General features: G+C 39.5%; 1 long non-coding RNA gene across 1 annotated transcript in view; it reads left to right on the top strand.

Annotated features, from left to right (window-relative positions):
• The window catches only part of LOC138745905 (uncharacterized), an 87,362-nt gene extending 65,385 nt beyond the window's left edge, over positions 1 to 21,977 (top strand). Inside the window, exon 5 of the long non-coding RNA XR_011346576.1 lies at positions 21,531 to 21,977. This is a non-coding gene — a long non-coding RNA (uncharacterized lncRNA). The remainder of the gene's footprint in view (positions 1 to 21,530) is intronic.
• Positions 21,978 to 23,094: the final 1,117 nt, after the last annotated feature.

The following is a 23,094-nucleotide window of genomic DNA, read 5'->3' as shown; positions in this document are numbered from 1 at the left end:
GTGGGTACACAAGTATGTGGAAGAAGACTTATTTTCAAGGCCGTGGCGTTTTCCAGTTTTTTTATTTATTAACGAGGTTATCTTACCTCGTTTCTTCTTTGTCGTCTCTGCCAACACCACAGCTTGTGAGGACAGCTACAAACATAAATCTGAATTAAAGGTGCAGAGGGACTCAACATTGCCCTTTTGCAATACCATTGAAAACTCAAAATTATCAAAATCCTCTTGCTTTGTTAAAAATCTTCAAAATTCTTTGACATTTTATTTGAGCTATTTGTGAATTGTGAGGTCATCAGCTTAACCTAACGTACTTTGGTTGTGTGGAGTATTCCTCATGGGTCGCAGGAACATTGGGGTTTTTTTTGTGTTGCGTTGGATGCAGGCCCTACCTACAAAGAAATTGGCCTAGTTTTCTGAAAAGAAACAAATGAACAAAGATGAGTTTGTTACTTCTCTCCTGATCAAGCTTGGGGCACTTTGTTTCCTTAGACTTCACACATGTATTGTAGCTTTGCCAATGACGAAAGCTTCCCTCGGAGAAGAGAATAGTAAGCGGAAATCCAGTAACAAACGATAGCATGGAGACAGCTGGCTAGTAGCTGCGTCTGGAGTTCACTGAAATGGTTTTTTTTTTGTAAACTCTGGTCACATTTCACAGGCTAAATCAAAATGGAAGAAAGGGGCTTTAATTAATGAGCTGCCTTCTGATTTGTGGAGAAAACCTGTCAAAGCAGATGCACCAGTAAAGAGGATTAGATTGTCCCTGCCATGATCCATCGAATATGTTCCTTTCCCTCCATCTTCCTCCCCCCTCCCCCCCATCAGTAACCCCTATTGAAGTTAGGCTGTCTTTAGCGTTGAAATGTGTCATTGCCAAAGGAACTGTTGTGCAGGGCTACAATGGAGAGCTCTCAACCGGCCAGACAGAATATGTGAGAGAGAAGCTAATACTTCACAAAGGCTCCCTTTGCCAGGGTTTTATTATTCAATGGTGGTCGGGCTTCCATTCAGCTGAAAACATTGTGAAAGTCAGCAGTTTCTGTACATTTAAATATAATACTTTTTGGGAGATTAAATGTGTGATGTGTCTGACAGCTCTTCACTTTATTCTTTTTGCTTCTTGAAAGAGACACCTTTTCATTAAACTTGTTCGATAATACTGAGTGCAGCTGAATTGAGTCAGGTTCAGAGCCAATCCTAATTCTAAAACTGAATGTTGATGAAACCAATGGAATATAACACAATGCTAATATAATATAATCTCAAGTTAATGCAGCATTTATACAAGAGCTGCTCTTTGTTTTTTCCCCCTCCTTTCACAGAGTGGTGAACACATCAAAAAAAGTGGTTAATTTTGTGCCAACGAGCACACTTCTGGAATCCTTTGAAAATCAGGTCAATGGAGGTTTTATGTGGCAAAGAACAGACAAGGGGTAATTTAATTGAATATTTTGTGAAATAATTCTTTATATGGACATTAAAAATGTTGAGATATTAGGAGAGGTGGAGGACAAAAGATAATTGGCTTAATATAATTTTGTGTTGCTAAGGAGGGAAGTAATTTGTGCCAAATTAAACAGAGATATTTGGGAGTAACTAAGCTTTTCACTAAGGCATGAAATGGGCTATGATCCACTTAACCAAAGTCAATGGAAATGCTCTGATATCTCACAGCCCGAAATATTGACAATCTATTGCCTTCCTTGGAGTCCGCCTGACCTGTTGAGTTTCTCCAGCATTGTGTGTGTTGCTTCAGTTTTCCACCATTCATAGTCTTCCTTGTTTGTCTCTGATATCAATTGTTTCACTCAGTCTCCAAACATTAAATCGACTCTCTGCATTCTTGATAGAGTGGAAAATACATTGTCCTTGGAAAGAAGTGACCTAATGGACCAAGGAGCCTTTGCTTCATGAAATGTTTTCACATGGGAACTCACGACTACTGGAAATCCAGGATGGAGGAGATCATTGAAAACTTCACTCACCTTTCGCCTCTTAATCCCCTGGTCCAATTAAATAAACCCAGGGTCAGGGAGGAAAATCCCTTCATGGGCAAGCTCTGCTTTTTTGATTCCATGAGCAGTTAACTGACAGAGTAGAATGAAAGAGATGGTGGCACCTGACACTCATCACATGCTGGCTTCTTCCAGTGGGCTCACAACAGTTCGGATCTTCCTGATCTGGGAACAAATGAATGATGATAGTTCCCTTCTAAATTGACCGCCAAACTTGGCGTGAGTCACTTAATATTCTGTCAAACCATAAGGAAAAGGAAGAGGACTAAATTTTTTATCCCTTCAAGTCTGTTCATTTAATGGGATTGGAGTCAAGAAATCACTGGATCTACTTTTTACCCAGCAGATTTGATAATAAAAGATAAATAATCATGGAAAATATATGTGCTTATAAGATAGAAACATTCTAAATAAACATGTGGCTAGACGCAAGAGTGTTTTAGTTCTAAATATCCATTCAATGGCAACATTACCTCTGTTTTTAATCAATGATCCAATGTATTTCTGGCAGAGCAGCAAAGTGCCAGCCAACACCACTGAGGATGACCATCACAGCAGTTTAAATCAAAAACAAAACAAACTGCTGGAGGAACTCACTGGAGAGGGGAAGAGGCCTTATGGAATTGCTAATAATTTGGGTTGAGACCCTGCATCAGGACTGGTCTGTAATTTGACTGTTTTGAGTGTTGTATGAATCCCCGCACGTTGCTCTAGGTCGATCCTTGTCTGCAGGGAAATGCTTTTATCCCTGTCCATGCTCTTATTGCAATCGTATGCATTCCTACAAACAAGGACGTATGTTTCTTATTAGGAAAGATGTGTGAGATACAGGCAACTTACAGCCAAAGCCAGATAAATCAACCAGCAATCAGTATGAATGCGATTAACTGAAGTTTTCATATAAGAATCATATTCAATGCAGAATGTAAACTGAATCCTTTGGGATTGCAGTATAAGTCTGAGGTCTAGGCTGTCTAATACCCAGTAAATGAAACAGGACTGATATGCCTGAAATGTTAGTGCTTTGTCACTCTTACTGATAATGTCTCGTGCAATGAATGAGATCAGCAAGGTTATTTTAATCTCAAATTTCACATTTTGCTCCATTTATACCTTTAGCATATTAAGACTTCTTGCAGTTGTTAAGTAGCATGGAAGCCCGCTATTTTAAGGTTGAGGCCTTGCTCAGTTTTCTTCGAAATCTTGGATGCTAAGGATCGGCCAATAAATAATACAAGGAAGAGTGAGCTCAACTACAAATTAACCACATATAAACATTCCCTGTTGTCGTAAGCTATCCCTTCTTGTTTCCTGCAGGCAATCTTCACAAATATGAAAAGCATTTTAAAATGAGTTAGAAACAGGCACATTGGGATAGCGATCTGTGTCTGGGATGCCTAGATTTTGTCAGTAAAGATTGCAAAGGAAATAAACAAATTTTACTGAAAGATACCTGTTGGGAAATCAATGGTTGATTGACGAACTATAAAGTTCTGATAATTTCACATCTGATTGTTCAGAAATCATCTGTGTAGCTCACTCAGAACATGAGTTGAGGGTTCAGGGGATGTACAGCTAGAGCCAAGGGTTTGAGTGTAGTTGACCACTGCCGGGATGTTGATGGTGAGGTAATTGGCTTTTATATAGCGCTGAATGCACATGTGGAATAATAAACCTCCTTCTCGATGCAAATGGCAATTGTTTTGGACTTGTATTGTCACTGGTTAGCCTGAACCTGAAGTTTGTCCAGATACTGGTACCAGCTGGCACGGGGACTACCTCTTTCAGAATCAAAATCAGGTTTATTGTCATGAACGTATCATGAGATTCGTTGTTTTGCGGCAACAGTATTGTGCATTACATGTGTAAAATTGCTATAAATTGCAGTTCCGTAAATACAATATTTAAAAACAAATAATTCATGCAAAAAGAGAAAAAAATGAGGGAGTGGCAATAGATTCATTGTCTGTTTGGAAATCTGATAGTAGAGAAGAAGATGCTGTTTTTGTAATGTTGGGTGTGCGTATTCAAGCTCCTGTACCTCTTTCACTGAGGTACAGCAATTCCACTCAGCATCTTCACTGAAAGCTGAATAGCTTACGATTGATGGCGCAGCTGGTATAAGATCTCTAGAGTCACCTCCTTACTTTTCCCTCACCCTCCCCTTCCACTTACTCCTCAGATCAACCCTCCAAGCTTCAGAGGGTCAGAGCCCGCAAGGTTACCAGTTTCCTGAAGCTAGAGCAAAGAGGTAAGCTGGATCTTGCTCTGGTGTGCTTTATAGGCAACATCCTGAGGTAAGCTGGATCTTGCTCTGGTGTGCTTTATAGGTGACATCCTGAGGTAAGCTGGACCTTGTGTGCTTTATAAGCGACATCCTGAGCGATTCAAACAGCAAAAGCTGCTGATTGTCCCCTTCAGTATGGTTTCTGGCAGCTTTGCTCTTGTTCTATTCATGTTCACTTTTGATGGACATGAGGAGCCAAATGTTGATTGGGCTTTGCAGCTCTTCAAGTAGCCCCCTTATATTGTGAGAGTAAAGCTGGAAATGTAATGGACTCAGAGCCCACTCACATTGTAAGGGTATTCTAGCTGCATCTTGGACATTGACTGTCATCCTGGACATTTTTATTCTGACTATAGCCAGAGGGAAAAAAAAGTGCTGAATTAAGAGATGATAACTTGAAGTGGCCAGACATAGCCTGCGGGATAAACCTGCATATTATTTTATTGAGTTTCAAAAACTAATTTCTACCTGAGATAAGAGAGAGCAGAATGCCCTCCTAGGTGACGAATATAGTAAGTGAAGATAATAGATAACAATTAGTACCATCATGATGGTAACTAAAGCCTTAACTAAATAAATTCTTTCTTTGGCTTGGCTTCGCGGACGAAGATTTATGGAGGGGGTAAAAAGTCCACGTCAGCTGCAGGCTCGTTTGTGGCTGACCAGTCCGATGCGGGACAGGCAGACACGATTGCAGCGGTTGCAAGGGAAAATTGGTTGGTTGGGGTTGGGTGTTGGGTTTTTCCTCCTTTGCCTTTTGTCAGTGAGGTAGGCTCTGCGGTCTTCTTCAAAGGAGGCTGCTGCCCGCCAAACTGTGAGGCGCCAAGATGCACGGTTTGAGGCGTTATCAGCCCACTGGCGGTGGTCAATGTGGCAGGCACCAAGAGATTTCTTTAGGCAGTCCTTGTACCTTTTCTTTGGTGCACCTCTGTCACGGTGGCCAGTGGAGAGCTCGCCATATAATACGATCTTGGGAAGGCGATGGTCCTCCATTCTGGAGACGTGACCCATCCAGCGCAGCTGGATCTTCAGCAGCGTGGACTCGATGCTGTCGACCTCTGCCATCTCGAGTACCTCGACGTTAGGGGTGTGAGCGCTCCAATGGATGTTGAGGATGGAGCGGAGACAACGCTGGTGGAAGCGTTCTAGGAGCCGTAGGTGGTGCCGGTAGAGGACCCATGATTCGGAGCCGAACAGGAGTGTGGGTATGACAACGGCTCTGTATACGCTTATCTTTGTGAGGTTTTTCAGTTGGTTGTTTTTCCAGACTCTTTTGTGTAGTCTTCCAAAGGCGCTATTTGCCTTGGCGAGTCTGTTGTCTATCTCATTGTCGATCCTTGCATCTGATGAAATGGTGCAGCCGAGATAGGTAAACTGGTTGACCGTTTTGAGTTTTGTGTGCCAGATGGAGATGTGGGGGGGCTGGTAGTCATGGTGGGGAGCTGGCTGATGGAGGACCTCAGTTTTCTTCAGGCTGACTTCCAGGCCAAACATTTTGGCAGTTTCCGCAAAGCAGGACGTCAAGCGCTGAAGAGCTGGCTCTGAATGGGCAACTAAAGCGGCATCATCTGCAAAGAGTAGTTCACGGACAAGTGAATACTTTTGATGAATAGACCCTGATAAAGGCCAGGGTCCATTAGCCCAAGGTGATCGGGCAGGGATGATGACCTCTCTACCCATGGAGAGTATTCTGGCTGGTTGCATCACTGCATCACTGTCTGATATGGAGGTGCCAATGCTCAGGACAAGAAAAAAACTCCAGAGATATGCGACATTACGGGCACCACTCCCTTGAGAGGCGAGGTCTTAAGAAAGCAGCCTCTATCCTCAAAGACGCCCACCACCCGGCCCATGCCCTCTTCACTCTGCTACCATCGGGAGAAAGGTACAGAAGCCTAAAGACGAGCACTCAGCAGCGCAAGGACAGCTTCTTCCCCACTGCCATCAGATTCCTGAATAATCAATGAACCATAGACATAGAAAAAGTCAAAGTGAAGTTGTGTCTGGAACTATACTATTCAGAAAATTATGCCAGAGAATATAGAGGCAGAGCACTATTGGGGTAAATCTGTGCTCCTGGTTATTTTTACCTGTAATCTTAGTAGCAAGCTGGAATCTAAGTTCACACCTAACATTTGATAACAATGGTCAAGAAATGTTTTCAAAAGTTTTGCTTCCTGAAATAAAAATAAAGAATATGATAAACAACTTCAAGCTGAACACGAAGGTAATTTCAGATTTGCTGTATCACGTAGGAAGTTGGAGAAACATTAAATGAACTTTTATGGAATTTAGCATGTTTAATCACATTATGATGTTGACACATTGCATTAGTTGAACTAATCTAAAAATGTTTTGCTGCTGTACTTAGTACCTGATGACTCATGTGTCAGTGTCCAATGATAGTCAGCTATGGCTACAATTTATTTATTTATTTAGACATATAGCACGGTAATAGGTTATTTTGGACCACGAATCTTGTGCTGTCCAATTTACTCCCAATGAACCTAAATCCCTAGTACGTTTTAAATGGTGAGAGGAAACTGGAGTCCCCAGAGAAAACCCACGCAGACACAGGGAGAATCTACGAACTCTTTACAGACAGTGCAGGATCGAAACCTGGTCCGGTTCCAGTCGCTGGCTCTGTAAAGGCGATGTGCTAACCACTATGCCAACCTTGCTTCCCTTGCCCTGGTGAAACCAATCACTGTGCTTGTCACTGACAGCACCCAGATCAGCAGGGAAAAAGTCCAAGTGCAAATGCAGAAATTGAATTTTCAATGGCATGTTGTACTTCATGGTTTTGTATACTTGAAGTAGACTTAAAATATGACAGGAAGTCATAAAAATAGGTTATATCCAAAGCACAGTACGTGAGAGGAAAATTTTCGAATGATTTTTGGGATCAATAGCCCAAAATCCATAAAATACACCCAGAAGTGTTCTGGAAGCAAAATTGTTGTTGTCCAGTGAAATGCTTTTGCAGAACATAGAAAGTCATAACTTGAATGCCAAGATTTTAAAAATTATTTTGCCATGTTAAAATCTTTACATTTATGTTAGATAATCTTAATAACTGATGAATTGAGGGCTCGGGGTCACTGGCATAGCAAAGGAAATGGGGCCAGGGGAAGATCAGCCATGATTATATTGAATAGAGTGCAGGCCTACGGGGGCTCTTCGGCGTTCTTTTGTTGTTTCGATCCGAGCTTCTCATTGTAGTTTTTTATGATATCTGGCAAATATTGACAAATTAATGTCTTCATTTTGTGACAGAGTATTTAGAGGTCTGTTTTCTTGTTCAAATATAATTAAAAACAACTTTTGTTTAAGTAACCCTGTGTTGTGGTGCATGTCTATAGCTGCTGGTTTGTGGGGTCCCCTGGACTCCGTAACAATTTATATAAAGTAATCCATGTTTTGAATCATGCATCAAAAAAAACATAACTGCTGGTAACATGAAATACTTTGGTGAGGGATCACATTCATTATTTTTTCTTTACTCCTGCTCTAACAGTAACTTATCTGACAAAATAAATTCTAATGAAACTTTTAAAAAATGTAAAAGCACATCAAAATCATAAATGTTATGCACACATTAATCATTTTATTCTGTGTTAAATATGAGAAATACATGAAATAAAGATAAAACAATGAGAAAATAAACTCAATTCCTTGGGAAATTTAAGTCATATGTTAAATTGGATATCAGCTTCATTAGATTGCAATGCCCTTGGAGTTCACTTAGCCATATTGAATCAGTCGATACTATTAAAATGCTAGTCATTGCAAGACAGGTTCAATATGAGATGGCTGATAAAAGCTCATTTGTCCTTTCAATTTATTAAAAAAACACACAATAATGTTGAGCTGATGACTGAGTCTCGAGTTGGTCCACACACTCCTGTCTTTTTGATGGATGCCAAAATGCACTCAGCATCCCTTGTGGTATGTGACCCAAACCCTTCTCTCCCTCCATTACTCCCACCCCTCCCAAATTCCCAAAACTATTATTCTCATACATAAAAATTCTATTAAATATTTAATGCAGCTTGAGATTGTGATTTATGTCTGTGCACTAAGCAATAAGCCTGGAAGAAATATGTGCCAGATATTGCTTGGGTTTCTGATTGATGGCTAGGATTGAGAATGATTTGCTCCTGCAAGTTGAGAATAACATGTGAGAGCTGCATGTAGAAAAGCCTTTGATAAGTTCTTTATTCAGAAAAAAAATGCATAGATTTTTAGTCGGTGGATAAAGGGTCATCTTTCATAAATTCATAGCGTCAGTATTTGGTAATTAAATGCATATAACATTTCTGGCTTGGTCATATCTGAGATGGATTAAGTGCATTGTATATAATGTACCTGAGATTCACTCTGGCTGTAAAGTTCAGAGCTCAAAGCTCAATAAGTCTTGAACAATGCAGAATGTAGGATTACTGTTGAGCTGCTTTTCAGATAAGACATTCATAAGATTGTGGAGAATCCATGACGCCATCTAAAGAAAAGGAGAGCCCTGGCCAACTTTGACCTTTGGCTCTAATGGAGAGAAAAATGTTAGCCAGAAGGTTATTGAGTGTGTTATTAAGATTTGGGGACTTAGTGTTAGCCTTGGCAATGTATCAGAGAGAGGCGGCAGAAGAGAAAATAAACAAATACTGTTTAAATTATGTTCAGAAAAGGAAGGACTTGTTATGTTTCTAATTTACATAAATGACTTGATCTTGGATCTGAAACACAATGTTCCAATTTTGTTGGATTTTTGTTGAGGTGTCCTCCCCTACACCAGGGAGAGTGGCTGGGAGAGAGTTTCATTGAGCAACTTTGCTCCGTCCGCTGCCACAGCATGGACGTCCCAGTGGTCAACAATTTCAATTCCACACACCAGTGCCATACAGATATGTCTGTACATGGCCAAATCAAGGCCACCTACAAATTGGAGGAACAACACCTTATATTCTGGCAGATGGCATTAACAATGATGTCTCCAATTTCTGTCAACCCCTCTCCAAATGTGCCCTTTTGTTCTTTAATCCCTCTGTGACCATTCCTCCTGCAACCCACCCCTCCCTTCCTTCTCCTATCAGCCTTCACCCCATCTTAACTGTTCTCTTTGTGCTTCCCACCTGTTAGCCTGTTAGCTCCTCCCCCTTCCCCACACCTGCCTGTTTTTGCTTATACCTGAGCATGTAGGTTACCTTTTCTTTCCTATGGATGCTGCATGACCGGCTGAATTTCTCCAGCACATTGGTTCCAATTCCGTTCAAATTTGTTGTAAGTCCAGAAAAATTGAAGTGGAAGGGGCAGTCATTTAGTCAGCCCTGTGAATGGGAAGACCAACGGCAGATGAAAATTAATGCACAAGGTTGTGCATTAAGGAAAGATAAAGAAATCACAGCCTCACTTATCTTGCTCACACAGGGCAGCAGCCAGCAACGGCAATGGAATGTTAAATCATCTAATCAATAGAGTGAAATACTGAGCACAACCAAACTGTATCAGTATGTGATCTGATTTTAGTTTAGCTTCTGCAGAGCAGAGCTACAAACATAATTTTTAATGTCAAAAGATACTGTAAAGAAGCAATACATTTCAAAAGAAAGAAGGCATTTTTTTAGTTAACAGGTTAGAGTATGCATCTGTAAGATTACATCAAATTAACACACTTGTTTTCATGCAGTGCCAGATCTCACATGATTTATTTAATCTTTGTATAGATGTGGAGATCTCTCCAGCATGAAGTGGCTTGGGGTCACCTGCCGCCCATGATTCCACCCTCAGCAATAGTCATGGGCCAGGAGTATGTGTGAGGCCATAAATACTAAAGAGATGCACTTCCTTCTCTCTGTGTATTCTTCAATTCCTTGGCAGTCGAGTAGAGTCTTGACCTGTTCCCGTGATTCCAGGCTGCAAAAATGCAACATGTGTAAAATTACTGCAAGTAGCTGCAACCAGGAAATGTGAATTTCTGGCAATTTAAAATAAAATCTTCTCAACTATAAGCTGAAATAAATACTTCCCTGAAAATTTTTTAAAAAACTACAGTTGCTCAAAATCTGAAACAAAAAGAGATGTTAGAAATATTGAGCAAGTTTGACTGTGCCATGATAAACAGTGTTTATGCTCTAAGAATTAATATTTTACTAAACAAGTTTCAAGAAATGAAAAATGTGTATTGATAAGAAGTGTGCTTTTAATTAGATAAAAGTTCTATTATCAGGATGGTCACCCTTGCGATTGGGCATATTAATTCAATCAGAATGAATATATTACCAAAATTTTTATATCTTTTCCAGTCTATACTAACTTTTATCCCTAAATCTTCTTTTGATTCGCTGGATTTATTTATTTATTCATATATATGGCAAGGTAAATAAGCTCGTTTAAACAATGTGCATCTCCAAAAAAGAAAAAAGAGTGGAGGACTGTCACTTCCAAATTTCAGATTCTAATATTGGGTGGTCAATGTACATAATTTGCTTCTTTTATTTAAATCTGATAAATTAGTTGACTGCCCTTCTTGGGTAAAAATGGAATTTAATTTTTCTAAAAAAAGCTATGTTGGCACTCTTACCCTTTTCTTTTTCTAAATTCCCAATTAATCTGATAATGAGACTGGGTTGAGAATATGGGCCCAATTTAGAATTTTTTTTTGGAATTAACAGTTTTTCCCTAGCTAGCCCTATCTTTTTTTTTGGTCAGATGCAGGTTTTAAGGAGTGGTGTAGACTGGAGATCAATAATTTTGAAGATATTTTTATTTGAGTTAATTTTGCTTCTTTTGAACAATTGAGGGGAACATTTAAATTACCCTATAGTCTTTTTTGTTTCCGATATCTACAAGTCAGACATTTGGTTCTCTGATTTTCCATGGATCTCTGAAACAAAGATTTTTGATTCACTTTTTGACTTCCAATTTTCTCATGGAGACTCAATATCGATTATTTATAGTGATTTGATGGACTTGAGAACAATTTCGTAGTTAAGATCAAGAGTGATTGAGAGCATGACTTGGATTTGTCACTTCCTGATGAGGACTGGGATATTGTTCTAAATTTGATTAATGAATCCTCAATTTGTGCATGTCATTGTTTGTTGCAATTCAAAGAGGTGCATAGAGTACATTTTCAAAAGTTAAACTATCTTGCTTTTATTCTGCTATTGATTTATTATGTGATAAGTGTAAATTTCATGAGGCTTCATTGATACGTATATTTTGGAAAAATTACTTTCAAACTTTATCAACCATTTTTAAGGTCAAATAAGAACTGTGCCCCTTAATTGTTTTTTTTTCTCAAAAAGAAGAAATATTATTGACTTCATCTCAGAAGCGAATTTTAGCTTTTACCTCATTGATAGCTTGACGGGTAATCTTTATGAAATGGAAAGACAGCACTCCACCTACTCATACTCAATGGTTACAGGAGGTCATGTCCTTCCTACGTTTAGAAAAAAAAATCAGATATAATGTTAAAGATGTAAAGGTGAATTTTTAATAAGACGTGGGGCCCATTCATGGGTATTACCATAATTTAAATGATTAGGGTGTTTGGATGTTTCAAGCGGCATTGTCTGGTTTCCAAATGTCGTCTTTCATTTCCTATATATATTAGATATGCAAGTTTACCTTGTTTTGAAGGAGGGGTTTGATTAATAGGGTTTTTTTTCTCTGTTTTTTCTTCTTTTTTTTATCCTTTGAAGTGTTTGAAAATAAGTTTGATTAGGAAGGGTATACACAATTTATACCATGTATGTGTAAGGTATTATTTGAGAAGTACAAATGATCATTTTTTCATAAATTTCATCCCATATATTGGACCAATATACATGTTTTTTTAAAATTAAACTCAATAGATATTTTTAAAAATGTACTTTTATATATGCGCAAGCTACATTAGTATTCCCTTTAGAGTGGTGATATTCTGCACCCTCTTCATTCCATTGGGCAACAACAAATCAAATTGTTGAATTAAAATCCATTCTTGGAAAAGTTCCTTTATGGAACTCTTTGGTACACCAGAGAGAAACTCCCAACATTTCCATTTCATTTCTTATTATCCCAGAGCAACTTACAGTAGATCAATTATTTTTAAACTGCAGTCATCATTGCTCTATCGGGATAATACTGCTCCAAACAAAATGTGGCTTATTTTCCAACTATACCTTTTTTTATAAGTACATATTCTTTACCACTTCCAGGTCAAAGAAATACTTCCTCTTTAGATTGCATTATGTTTTGTTTCCAGCCAGTAGGTGGCAATAACCTATACTAGTTCCATTTCACCACATGTCATATTGGTCCTGGCTTAAGTTCATTGGATTCAGTTTTTTTTGTGCAGGTAAGTGCACTGATTGTATAGCTGGAAATTATGTTGTAGTCTTACAAAAGCTTGAAGTAAATGTGTCCACTGCTCTCTGAGTGGTGCCTGCTAAGTAGATAACACGCAGTCTGGGCCACAAACAAAATTTAAATCCATGTCTTAATCTCACAAAGAAATGATGCCATAAATATGGGTGTTCCCAGGCAGATTCTATGGATGAGAAAGAGAATTGGGAAGAATTCTTTCAAAATGCTCCAAACAGTACAAACTGACAAATAAAGGCAATTGAAAAGGGTGAGCGGGCTGAATGTATATTCAAAGACATAAGTAAAACATGAAAGTCCGCAGACACTGTGATTGAAGTAAAAACACAATGGTGGAGGAACTCAGCAGGTTAAACTGTGTTCTTTATATATTTTATTCAAACCTTGATGAAAGTTACATAAAGTACATGGTTTGACCTGCTGAATGTCTCCAGTATTGTGTTTTTACTTAAGATACGCCAGGTTGTTGAATGACACATGAAGAAAGGGGAAAATAGTCACACGATGAAAAATATTAGCAGAAAGATACTGAAAATTTTGTAAATTATTATGAATTTATCAAAATCACTTCAGAAAAGGTTCTTTATGTTTTAAAATTATTTTGTAATCAAATATTAACTGCAGACTATCTATATACTTGCTTTAAAATAAATTCTATGAAGCTGATTATTACCAACAGGGATCATTTTCTCAACTGCTGAGTCTCGCTGAGAATTGATTCACAAATTGCAATGTAAACAATGAAATAAAGTGAACCTTTATTTCCATCCCCTGCACAAACTTCCCACCTGCAGCTCTGCAATGTTAATTAGATTTTCACAATCTGAACCCACTGGTCTGAATTTACTTCTGTGATGCTGTTCAGAAAGAATGGCATTTCTCCAGTAAATTTCAGGCAACAAACCAAATGTTTTGTGCTATAGAAGCAGATAATTGCATCTGCATATTATGCACAGATTCAGAATATTAGTGGTTTAAAAAAAAACCTCTGTTCTGTGACAGACACAGTGTTTCACACTGAGAGTAACTGCTGTGTGAAAGGTATTAGAATCATGGTGCTTGCATTTATATTGAGAACTCGTTTATTGAGGCTGTGGTTATTGTTGATCTGAATGCATTCAGCTATTTATCTCTCAGAGGCTGTTTTTCTTTAAATGGATGCAAACTGATGCAGTTTATTTTTTAGAGACTTGGCTGAGATTTCACTGTCAGTTCATCTCAAAGTCGCCATTAAACATGCAAAGGAAGAAATGAAGTGATTAAGTGCTAAATTCTTTTCAGTAGATAAAAATTTGTAGGACCCCCTCCTGAACTTGTGTGCCCCCCGCCGAAAGGTTAACGGAGTTTATGGCCAAATTATTGGCCCACATGATGGCGAGTGGCACCAAATGCACGAGGAGCCCACGAGTGACAATAGCCTTTTGGGGACTACCCAGCATCACACAGGAGCCATCACTTGGTGCATGAAACAAGTGCAGGATCTGAAGTCCGAGGAAATGGGGCAAATCGAAATGTACCTTATTATAATGATTTTTGCTTTGGATTTTTTGTGTGTTTTCATTTGGAATTTTAAAAATTATATTTAATTTCTACTTGAATTCATTGGTAGCTTTTGCATAACCTGTAGCTGCACCAACAGTCTTGGGCATTTTCTGGGCTTTGCTAGTTAACTTCAGGAGGGCCAGTTAAATCAGCCCTCTGCATCCAGTTCATGAAAATGTAGTAGTTCCAGAATCACTGTCCAGCAAAATCTACCTCAATGAGGCTTGGACCTGGTCTCTTGCCATCCATCCAATGCACAGTGATTACAAAAGATTGGGGATGTAGACCTTTGAATAGGAAACTTGGAGGTAATCAATCTGAGGTGCTGAATATGAACAATGGATTTGGTATAGAGAAGGTACTTGTATGATTGGGTGGGTCCAGATGGAAGGTTTAAAATTTGGGGATGAATCATTTTGGAGATAATTGTGAGAAATGTGTTTGCCCAATAACAATAGTGGAAATTTTCATTGGGCCTTTCCCCAAAGACTTGCATCTAGTTAAATTGAAAATGGGCTCTATAACCTCCCCTTATTGCCCTCATTATAAGCTATTCCGACAGCAAGTTCTTTCTTTTTCAATATTTTATTAACATTGAAATTTCACATCCAAAATTAGAGAACATATGGATACATGTTAAAATTCAAAAGGATACATTACATTCAATCATATCATTTCATCAAACAGAATATATTGAATTGATATTATATTATTTTATTATTTAAAAAATAGGAAAATCTAAACCCACTACCAATATGGAAGATGTTCGGCCAAAAAAAAAGATAGACGGAATTCTATCAGAGTGGTAAATTACCTAATTAGTCAACATTTCTACTTTCATAACAAATCAAAGGTGATAAAGCAAGTTCATTATCATCTGATTGCACAATGACAACCTGACGAGGCAACGTCCTCTGGTCCTTGGTGCAGACACGCACACACATACAGACATAATACACAAAGTCAAATGATACATTTTTTTGGCTTGGCTTCACGGACGAAGATTTATGGAGGGGGTAAAAGTCCACATCAGCTGCAGGCTCGTTTGTGGCTGACAAGTCCGATGCGGGACAGGCAGACACGGTTGCAGCGGCTGCAGGGGAAAATTGGTTGGTTGGGTTTGGGTGTTGGGTTTTTCCTCCTTTGCCTTTTGTCAGTGAGGTGGGCTCTGCGGTCTTCTTCAAAGGAGGTTGCTGCCCGCCAAACTGTGAGGCGCCAAGATGCACGGTTTGAGGCGATATCAGCCCACTGGCGGTGGTCAATGTGGCAGGCACCAAGAGATTTCTTTAGGCAGTCCTTGTACCTTTTCTTTGGTGCACCTCTGTCACGGTGGCCAGTGGAGAGCTCGCCATATAACACGATCTTGGGAAGGCGATGGTCCTCCACTCTGGAGACGTGACCCACCCAGCGCAGCTGGATCTTCAGCAGCGTGGACTCGATGCTGTCGACCTCTGCCATCTCGAGTACTTCGACGTTAGGGATGAAAGCGCTCCAATGGATGTTGAGGATGGAGCGGAGACAACGCTGGTGGAAGCGTTCTAGGAGCCGTAGGTGATGCCGGTAGAGGACCCATGATTCGGAGCCGAACAGGAGTGTGGGTATGACAACGGCTCTGTATACGCTTATCTTTGTGAGGTTTTTCAGTTGGTTGTTTTCCCAGACTCTTTTGTGTAGTCTTCCAAAGGCGCTATTTGCCTTGGCAAGTCTGTTGTCTATCTCATTGTCGATCCTTGCATCTGATGAAATGGTGCAGCCGAGATAGGTAAACTGGTTGACCGTTTTGAGTTTTGTGTGCCCGATGGAGATGTGGGGGGGCTGGTAGTCATGGTGGGGAGCTGGCTGATGGAGGAGCTCAGTTTTCTTCAGGCTGACTTCCAGGCCAAACATTTTGGCAGTTTCCGCAAAGCAGGACGTCAAGCGCTGAAGAGCTGGCTCTGAATGGGCAACTAAAGCGGCATCGTCTGCAAAGAGTAGTTCACGGACAAGTTTCTCTTGTGTCTTGGTGTGAGCTTGCAGGCGCCTCAGATTGAAGAGACTGCCATCCGTGCGGTACCGGATGTAAACAGCGTCTTCATTGTTGGGGTCTTTCATGGCTTGGTTCAGCATCATGCTGAAGAAGATTGAAAATATATATGCAGTATGTATATACATATATCAAAAAAACACTTTTTCTTGCACAGCTGTAATTGTGAATATTATTTTTGGTATTTATTATCTTTCCATATGTAATTTAATGCATACTGTTGGAGATTTTTTTCACAATGTACCTGATTGGCTGCACCAAATAAGAACATTGGGCATATATGAACATTGTGCTTGTGTCCTTGGTAATCACCTCATTATCAAACCAAGATTAAGGTGGTTCTGTTGGTTAAGTGGAAGAAAGAATTTGATGCCAATGTGGGCACATTAGCCATGTTGAGATGAAGTGGTAGACAGACTCAAAGAGCTTAAGAAACTATTGTGTTTGATGTGACCAAAAACCATCAATCCATCTTCTAAATATGCATGAATGGATGCAGAGAAAGGTTTTGAAGCATACCTATTTCTGAACCATTCAGTCAACTGAGTATTCATTCATGTTTGTGCAGCTTTGGTCACATCAATCCCATGGAAAGATCTTGAAAGAATGTGATTCTCTGCTTCCAGGCATTATTAGGAACAGGAACTAATGTGTTTCTATGAACTGCATGGCTCACTGTTGAAGCTAATTAATTTGTGCAGAATTAATGACAAAACGTAATTCGTCGAGTGTGGCCTTTACCAATCTTGATCATTTTGACATTTGTATTGATTCCCATTCCTTGACGATACAGCACAACATTATTCAGATAGTTCAACAAGAACGGGGTATGTTCTAAACACTCAGCAGGTCAGGCCACACCTGTGAGGAGAGAAACAGAATCAATGCTTCAGGTTGACACCCTTCATCAGATTTTCATCGCAAGCTTCTTGTTGGTCAAAACTGGCCAATGAGTGCATTTCTAATGAACCCATTTAATAATTAACCTTTAGCTTCAAAGAAAAAGGTAAGTTCTTTGACTATAAATTCTTCTCATTGGACAATTTGGTTCATTATTCTGAATGAGATGCTCAAATAGTTGCTGTAATCAGTTTCTCCTGTGGATCTCTTGCCTTAGTTGAGCTCCTCCAGGCAGTGAAGTGGAAGAAACTACCTTTGATATCAAGGCAGTATTTGAGTAGGAGCTGTGGTAAAATTGAAGTCGAGGCATCAAGGAGAAAATGCACCATGGGTTGGAGCCGTATCTTACATTAAAGTGGTTGTGGTTGTTGGAGGTCAATCATTCCAACCACAGGAGCTTCTCAATGCAAGGTTCCTCAAGGTCCTGTCCAAGGCAGATCCATTTTGTGCTGCTTCATCTATGAACTTCTATTCATCATAATGTTGGAATGGTGATTACTGTTGATGACTGCATTGTATGTTCAATTCCATTTGCAACTCTTTAGCAGATGAAGCAGGGCTTCCCAGTATGCAGTAGACCTAGACAATGTTTAGTCAGGGGCTGATGAGTAACATTTGTACCATAAAAGTTCTTGGTAATGAACATTTCCAGCACATGAATCTAACCAACCACTCTTGTTGGTGATCATGCCATTAAATAATGTTCTCACTATGTGTATCTTGGGGATTTATTATTATTAGTTATCCACATAATTGCAGTTGCTGCAAGAGCAGGTTAGAGCTGAGCTGCTCTACAAATGACCTACATCCTCACACGCCAAAATCTTTCCGTCATCTACGAGGCACGTATCTGGATGAGTGCGGCTCCAAAAGCATTCAGGAAACTCAATAGGATCCAGGATAAAGCAGCTTGTTAATTTATACTCCACCAATCACCCTAAATCTTCATTCCGTCCACCACTGATGCACAGGGTACTATATTAAAGATGACTGTAGTTACTTGCTTAAGCTGTTCTAATGTTCTAATATCACCTCAAAATCTGCAGCTGCTCCGACTAAGCAGGTGCATGGGAATATCTGGTTTTCCCCTTAGCCACCCACCATCTCAACTTGGAAATATTGCTGGGATGCAAATCCTGGAACTCCCTGTCTAACATTGCTGTGCGAGTACCTTCACCAATGCTTTGAGGCAGAGTCACGATGGGTACTAAACACTTAGGTTGCCTGTGATGTCCATGTTCTGAAAAACAATGAATTGTTAATAAATTGCTAATTTGTAAAACAAATACTATATTAAGATGACAACATTTTAAACATCTTCAACAGCTCCATCTTTGCAAAGGCGTACCTTAAAATAATTGTTTCTCAGTGTTGACACTCTTTGGAGCAAATTATTTTTACTCGCATGACATGGAATATATTGCATGAATGTTGGACTATTTTGAGTGATTATTGCAGAGGAACCATGTTTTGTTTACATTACACCACCATGTGAGAAGCACACAATTTAAAGTATCATTTTTTTTCTCATAGTATAAGCATTTGAAGCAGCAAATCCCAAAGGACATTGTTCCTCTGGGAGAAAATGGTACTATTGGTGAGCACCTTTGCTTTCAAGTAGTGGGTTGGTGATGCACATCCCAATGTGAATGAAACATCATGCTCCTAGAGATAAGTACTTGGGATGATGATTACTGTGGCTGCTTTCCATGTGCACACACATACATCTCCACCTACCTAGCCTTGAGGATGCTGGGATGCAGGCAGACACCTCTCTGCGTAAGGATACAAAAAGCTGGAGTAGCTCAGAAGGTCACGTAACAAAGGACATTTCAGGAAGGGTTACATGACCTGCTGAGCTTTTCCAGCATTGTGTGTTTTTACTTCAACCACAGTGCCTACACAATTTTCTGATTTACTTCTGGTAAGGATAGATTCTTTAATGGGCCAGAATTTGCTTTTGTCCTTTGGTTGACGCATTGTCTTGCAATAACCAGATATGTTTCACTTATCTGTAAATTATTGGAGCAAACTCAGCAATTAGGTATCATGAGGTATGTTCCCCACTCCCTTTGCATAATTGCATCATACATTCATAGATCTCTAATAGAATTACCTGTGGCATACTTTGTTCACGCACACGCCACTCATCTTGTATCCTTGAACTTGCACTGTGATGTAGAATTTCTTGGTCATCAGGTTCAGTCGCGTGCTGCTGCTTGATGTTTCAGACTTGCTATCCAGCAAGTAATGACAAGATGGTGACCCCCCCATCAAGTTGACCAACTGGTAAATTTGAGTATAGAAAGGCATAAAAAGTTGGAGAAACCCCTGTATGAAACCATAAGTCAATAGAAAGAACATGAGAAACTGTTTTTGACATACAATGTTTCTTCATCCTTTTCTCTCTGCTCAGATGATTAATAACTCAGATGATACGTAACAGAGAAGTTGTGAAACTAGCATGTATTTCCTTTACTTGCCCCTCCAGTCCTTGCCGATCTGTATCATGGAGCCTTGCACGTTGATTTTCCCATTGGATCTCTGTATTTCTATTTATAAATTTGCAGTGTTTGACTTTTTGATGTTAGATAGTCAGATTCAAAAGAAAACCAAAACCTCATCTCCGGTCATGAAATTTGAATCATTATCCTTTTGAAATGTTTGCACAGTATTTGTTAAATCAACCTATCTACTGATAGATTTGCAGGCTTCAGGTGCTGTTTAAATCTTATTGTATAGGTAGTCTTGTTTTATCAGATAGAAGTCCAGTGGTAATGTGTTACTTGTCCCTCAAACATAAATAAAATGTGACAGTGTATTTAACTTTGAGAGCTACAGAGGATCAATAATCTTTCTCCTCTATTCCCCGTATCTGTTGCCATCTGCAATGTGCATTGGGGCTATCTGTGATCTTGGCTTCCAGTCATGTCGTGCTTATGGAATAGATATTGTGAAAGATTATGTGATATTTTATATTGTTTGCTATAAAGGAGATAAATTGTGTGGGGTTTTTAAGTTAGGTCACACAGAGATACAGATCTCATTTAAAATGCAAGTGCTTTGCTCAAGCCAGACAGTCCAGGCTCTTGAGTGGCTTGAAAAATCTTTGAAGAATGCCTATAAAGACTTTACAAGTAGGTGTTAATTGGACATGTTGTGGAGTAATGGATTATTGCTTTGGAAAGCAACAGGTGAATGAACTCAGAAGACTGGGTCCGGTGTCGCAGTCTGTCTGAGTGCAATTTGCTGTTCTAAAAGGGTCATGGTTTTCTCTGTGTGTGAGAGAGAGAGAATTCAGTTCTACGGTTCAGCAGCAGCAGTTGGGACTGGAACAGGACAAGCTGACAAGCTTGTGGAAAAACCCCATTTTGAAGATAGGTTGTGAATTCTTAGTTCAGCCTGGTCAAAGTCCTTGTGGTCAATACAAGAGGAGATGGCTGGATAAATGATGTTTCACCTGAAATAAGGGAAACAAAAAGGAACTCTGTGATGACCTGAAAGAAAGAGGTTATCACCTGGAAGAAGTTTCTACAACAAGACACTGAAGTGGCTGATCGGAAGGAGTCCGTTGTGGGTGTCCAACGAGAAACAAATCTCTCTCTGAAAACCAATAAGAACTCTCCTGTGCACCATTTACCTTTCAAGCACCAAAGTCTGGTGGAATTCATAAATGTTAAATTTTGTGCACAGTATAAGAGTTGCCTGATACTGGTGAACATGGAGGAGTGAGAAGTGAGATTGGATAGTGAATCAAAGAACTTTTCTGATCTTACACACACATATTACATACACGTGTACTTAGAATTAGAAGGAGGCTGAATTAGGTTAAGTTAAGAGTAATAAGTTAAACTTTGATCCTGTTTTTATGTTTAAAGAAAATTAAAAGTAACTTTTGTTTAAGTAACCATTTGTCTTGGTGAATTTCTATTGCTGCTGGACTTTAGGGTCCTCTGGGCCCATAATAATATGACCATTGCTATAATTTTGACCCATGTCTTCCTCTGTTCCACCAATGGAGTGTTGCCTACATTTACAATTACAGTTCAAAAGTGTCAAAGGAGAGGTTCATTCTACTTAATAGCAGGGAACGTCCTATATGTGTTACATCATCATGACTTCTGACCTAACACATCACACTGTTTTTTCCCCTAAAAAGAAATGTGTGTAATTACATGAGTTGATACAGATGCTATTTTTAACTGGCTTCCTTGGTCAATTTCTCCTCCTCAAATGTTGACTTGTCTTTAAATTCCACATGTCTTCAAACTGAGGACCTTGTAACCTCTTGCATAATTTGGGACTCCTGGTATTATTGCACACCATGCATCCCCCATTTTTCAAGATTTTTGAAACTGTCCTTAATTCTTCAGGGTGACCTTGTTTCTTTTTACAGATGGATGACTAACCTGCCCTGTCATACCTGCCCTGTCCCATAATGGAGCATTCAGTCCCTATCACAATCTGCATCTTCAATGACTTCCTGTCAATCAAGAATGTGACTGTGAAGTCCACTGTCTCACCACGTGGAAGCAGGAATGATATGAAGGTAAACGTTGTGTCATCTGCAGCAGTTGTAATATTGCATTGGTTTTCTTTTTGTAATTTCTCATGAGAAACCCGTTCACAATATTGTAATCAATAATATATGTTGACTTGTGTTTCATGATAAATATAATGCGAGCTTTAATTGGTTCCTTTCTCATTGACCCACATAAACATGTCTAATTGACGATCCAGAATCTATCTTTATATCTTTTGATTCTGACTGTATATCACCCAATGTTTGTTCCAGCTTTTGATTACATGGGCTGAGTTCATAGCTTTCTAGTATCTTGTACTTCTGTGGGTTGGCGTTCCTTGAATTTGGGATGACTTCTATAAATCACTCAGGTTTAATTTTCTGAAAAACAGTGAACGTATGATATAAATTAGAGCGGACTAGCACAAGGTTGCAAGGGTGTGAGTAATTCACAAGCCTTGTCACGCACCCCAAGACTGCGTGTCCTGCTGTTTTCCTATTTTCCTTTCTCATCAAAAATATTCACATTGCACAGGTGAGTAAAGTGTGTGAAGGGGAACTCTTTAGAATTCGTAATCATAAGGCCATTAGTTTCAAGGTAATTATGAAGAAGGATGTCTGGTCCTGTGGTTGAGATTTTAAATTGGAGAAAGGCCAAGTTTGATGTGCTCAGAAAGGACCTGGTAAGTGTGAATTGGGCAGGTTCTTTTCTGGCAAAGGTGTGCTAGGTAAGTGAGAGGCCTGCAAAGGTGACATTTTGAGAGGATAAAGTTTGTATGTTCTTGTCTGGAATTAAAAGGCAGATGGACAGGTATAAGGAAATTTGTTTTTGAGATGTTAAGGGCCCGGTTAAGACGAAGGAGGTGCACCACAGATATAGTCAGCAGGAAACAAATGAAGTACTTGAGGAGTATAAAAAATGCAAGAAAACACTGAACAAGGGGCTATAAGAAGGCAATCAAGGTGAAGGAAAATCGCAAGGTTTCGACAGATATATTAAGAGGAAAAGGATAACAAGAAACAAAATTAATCTTGAAGATCAAAGTGGTCATCTATGCATGGAGTCAAAAGAAATGGAGAAATAGTAAATGGATATTTTGCATCCATATTTATTTGAGAAGCAGACAAGGAACTACAGATATAAACATGAAAATCTGCAAAACACTGTGATTGTAGTTTACACAAAAATCCTGGAGAAACTCAGCAAACCATGCAGCGTTCTTTATGTGGCAAAGACAAATATTTTGGGCCTGAACCCTTTACCAAGGTGTGACCAATGAACAGGCAGGTACCTGAATAAAATAGTTGGCGGGGGGGAAGGCAGAGGGAGGAGCACAAGCCCATAGGCAAGTGGCCATAGGAGGACAGGGGTGGGACGGCACAAGAGAAAAAAGCTGAGAAGTGATAGGGGAGGGGATAGTTCTCTGAATAGAGAGGG

Source organism: Narcine bancroftii, chromosome 11 (genome assembly GCF_036971445.1).
Source record: "Narcine bancroftii isolate sNarBan1 chromosome 11, sNarBan1.hap1, whole genome shotgun sequence".
Lineage (NCBI taxonomy): Eukaryota > Metazoa > Chordata > Chondrichthyes > Torpediniformes > Narcinidae > Narcine > Narcine bancroftii.
Note: the sequence above shows the minus strand (reverse complement) of the source record. Positions and strands in the feature narration are given on the sequence as shown.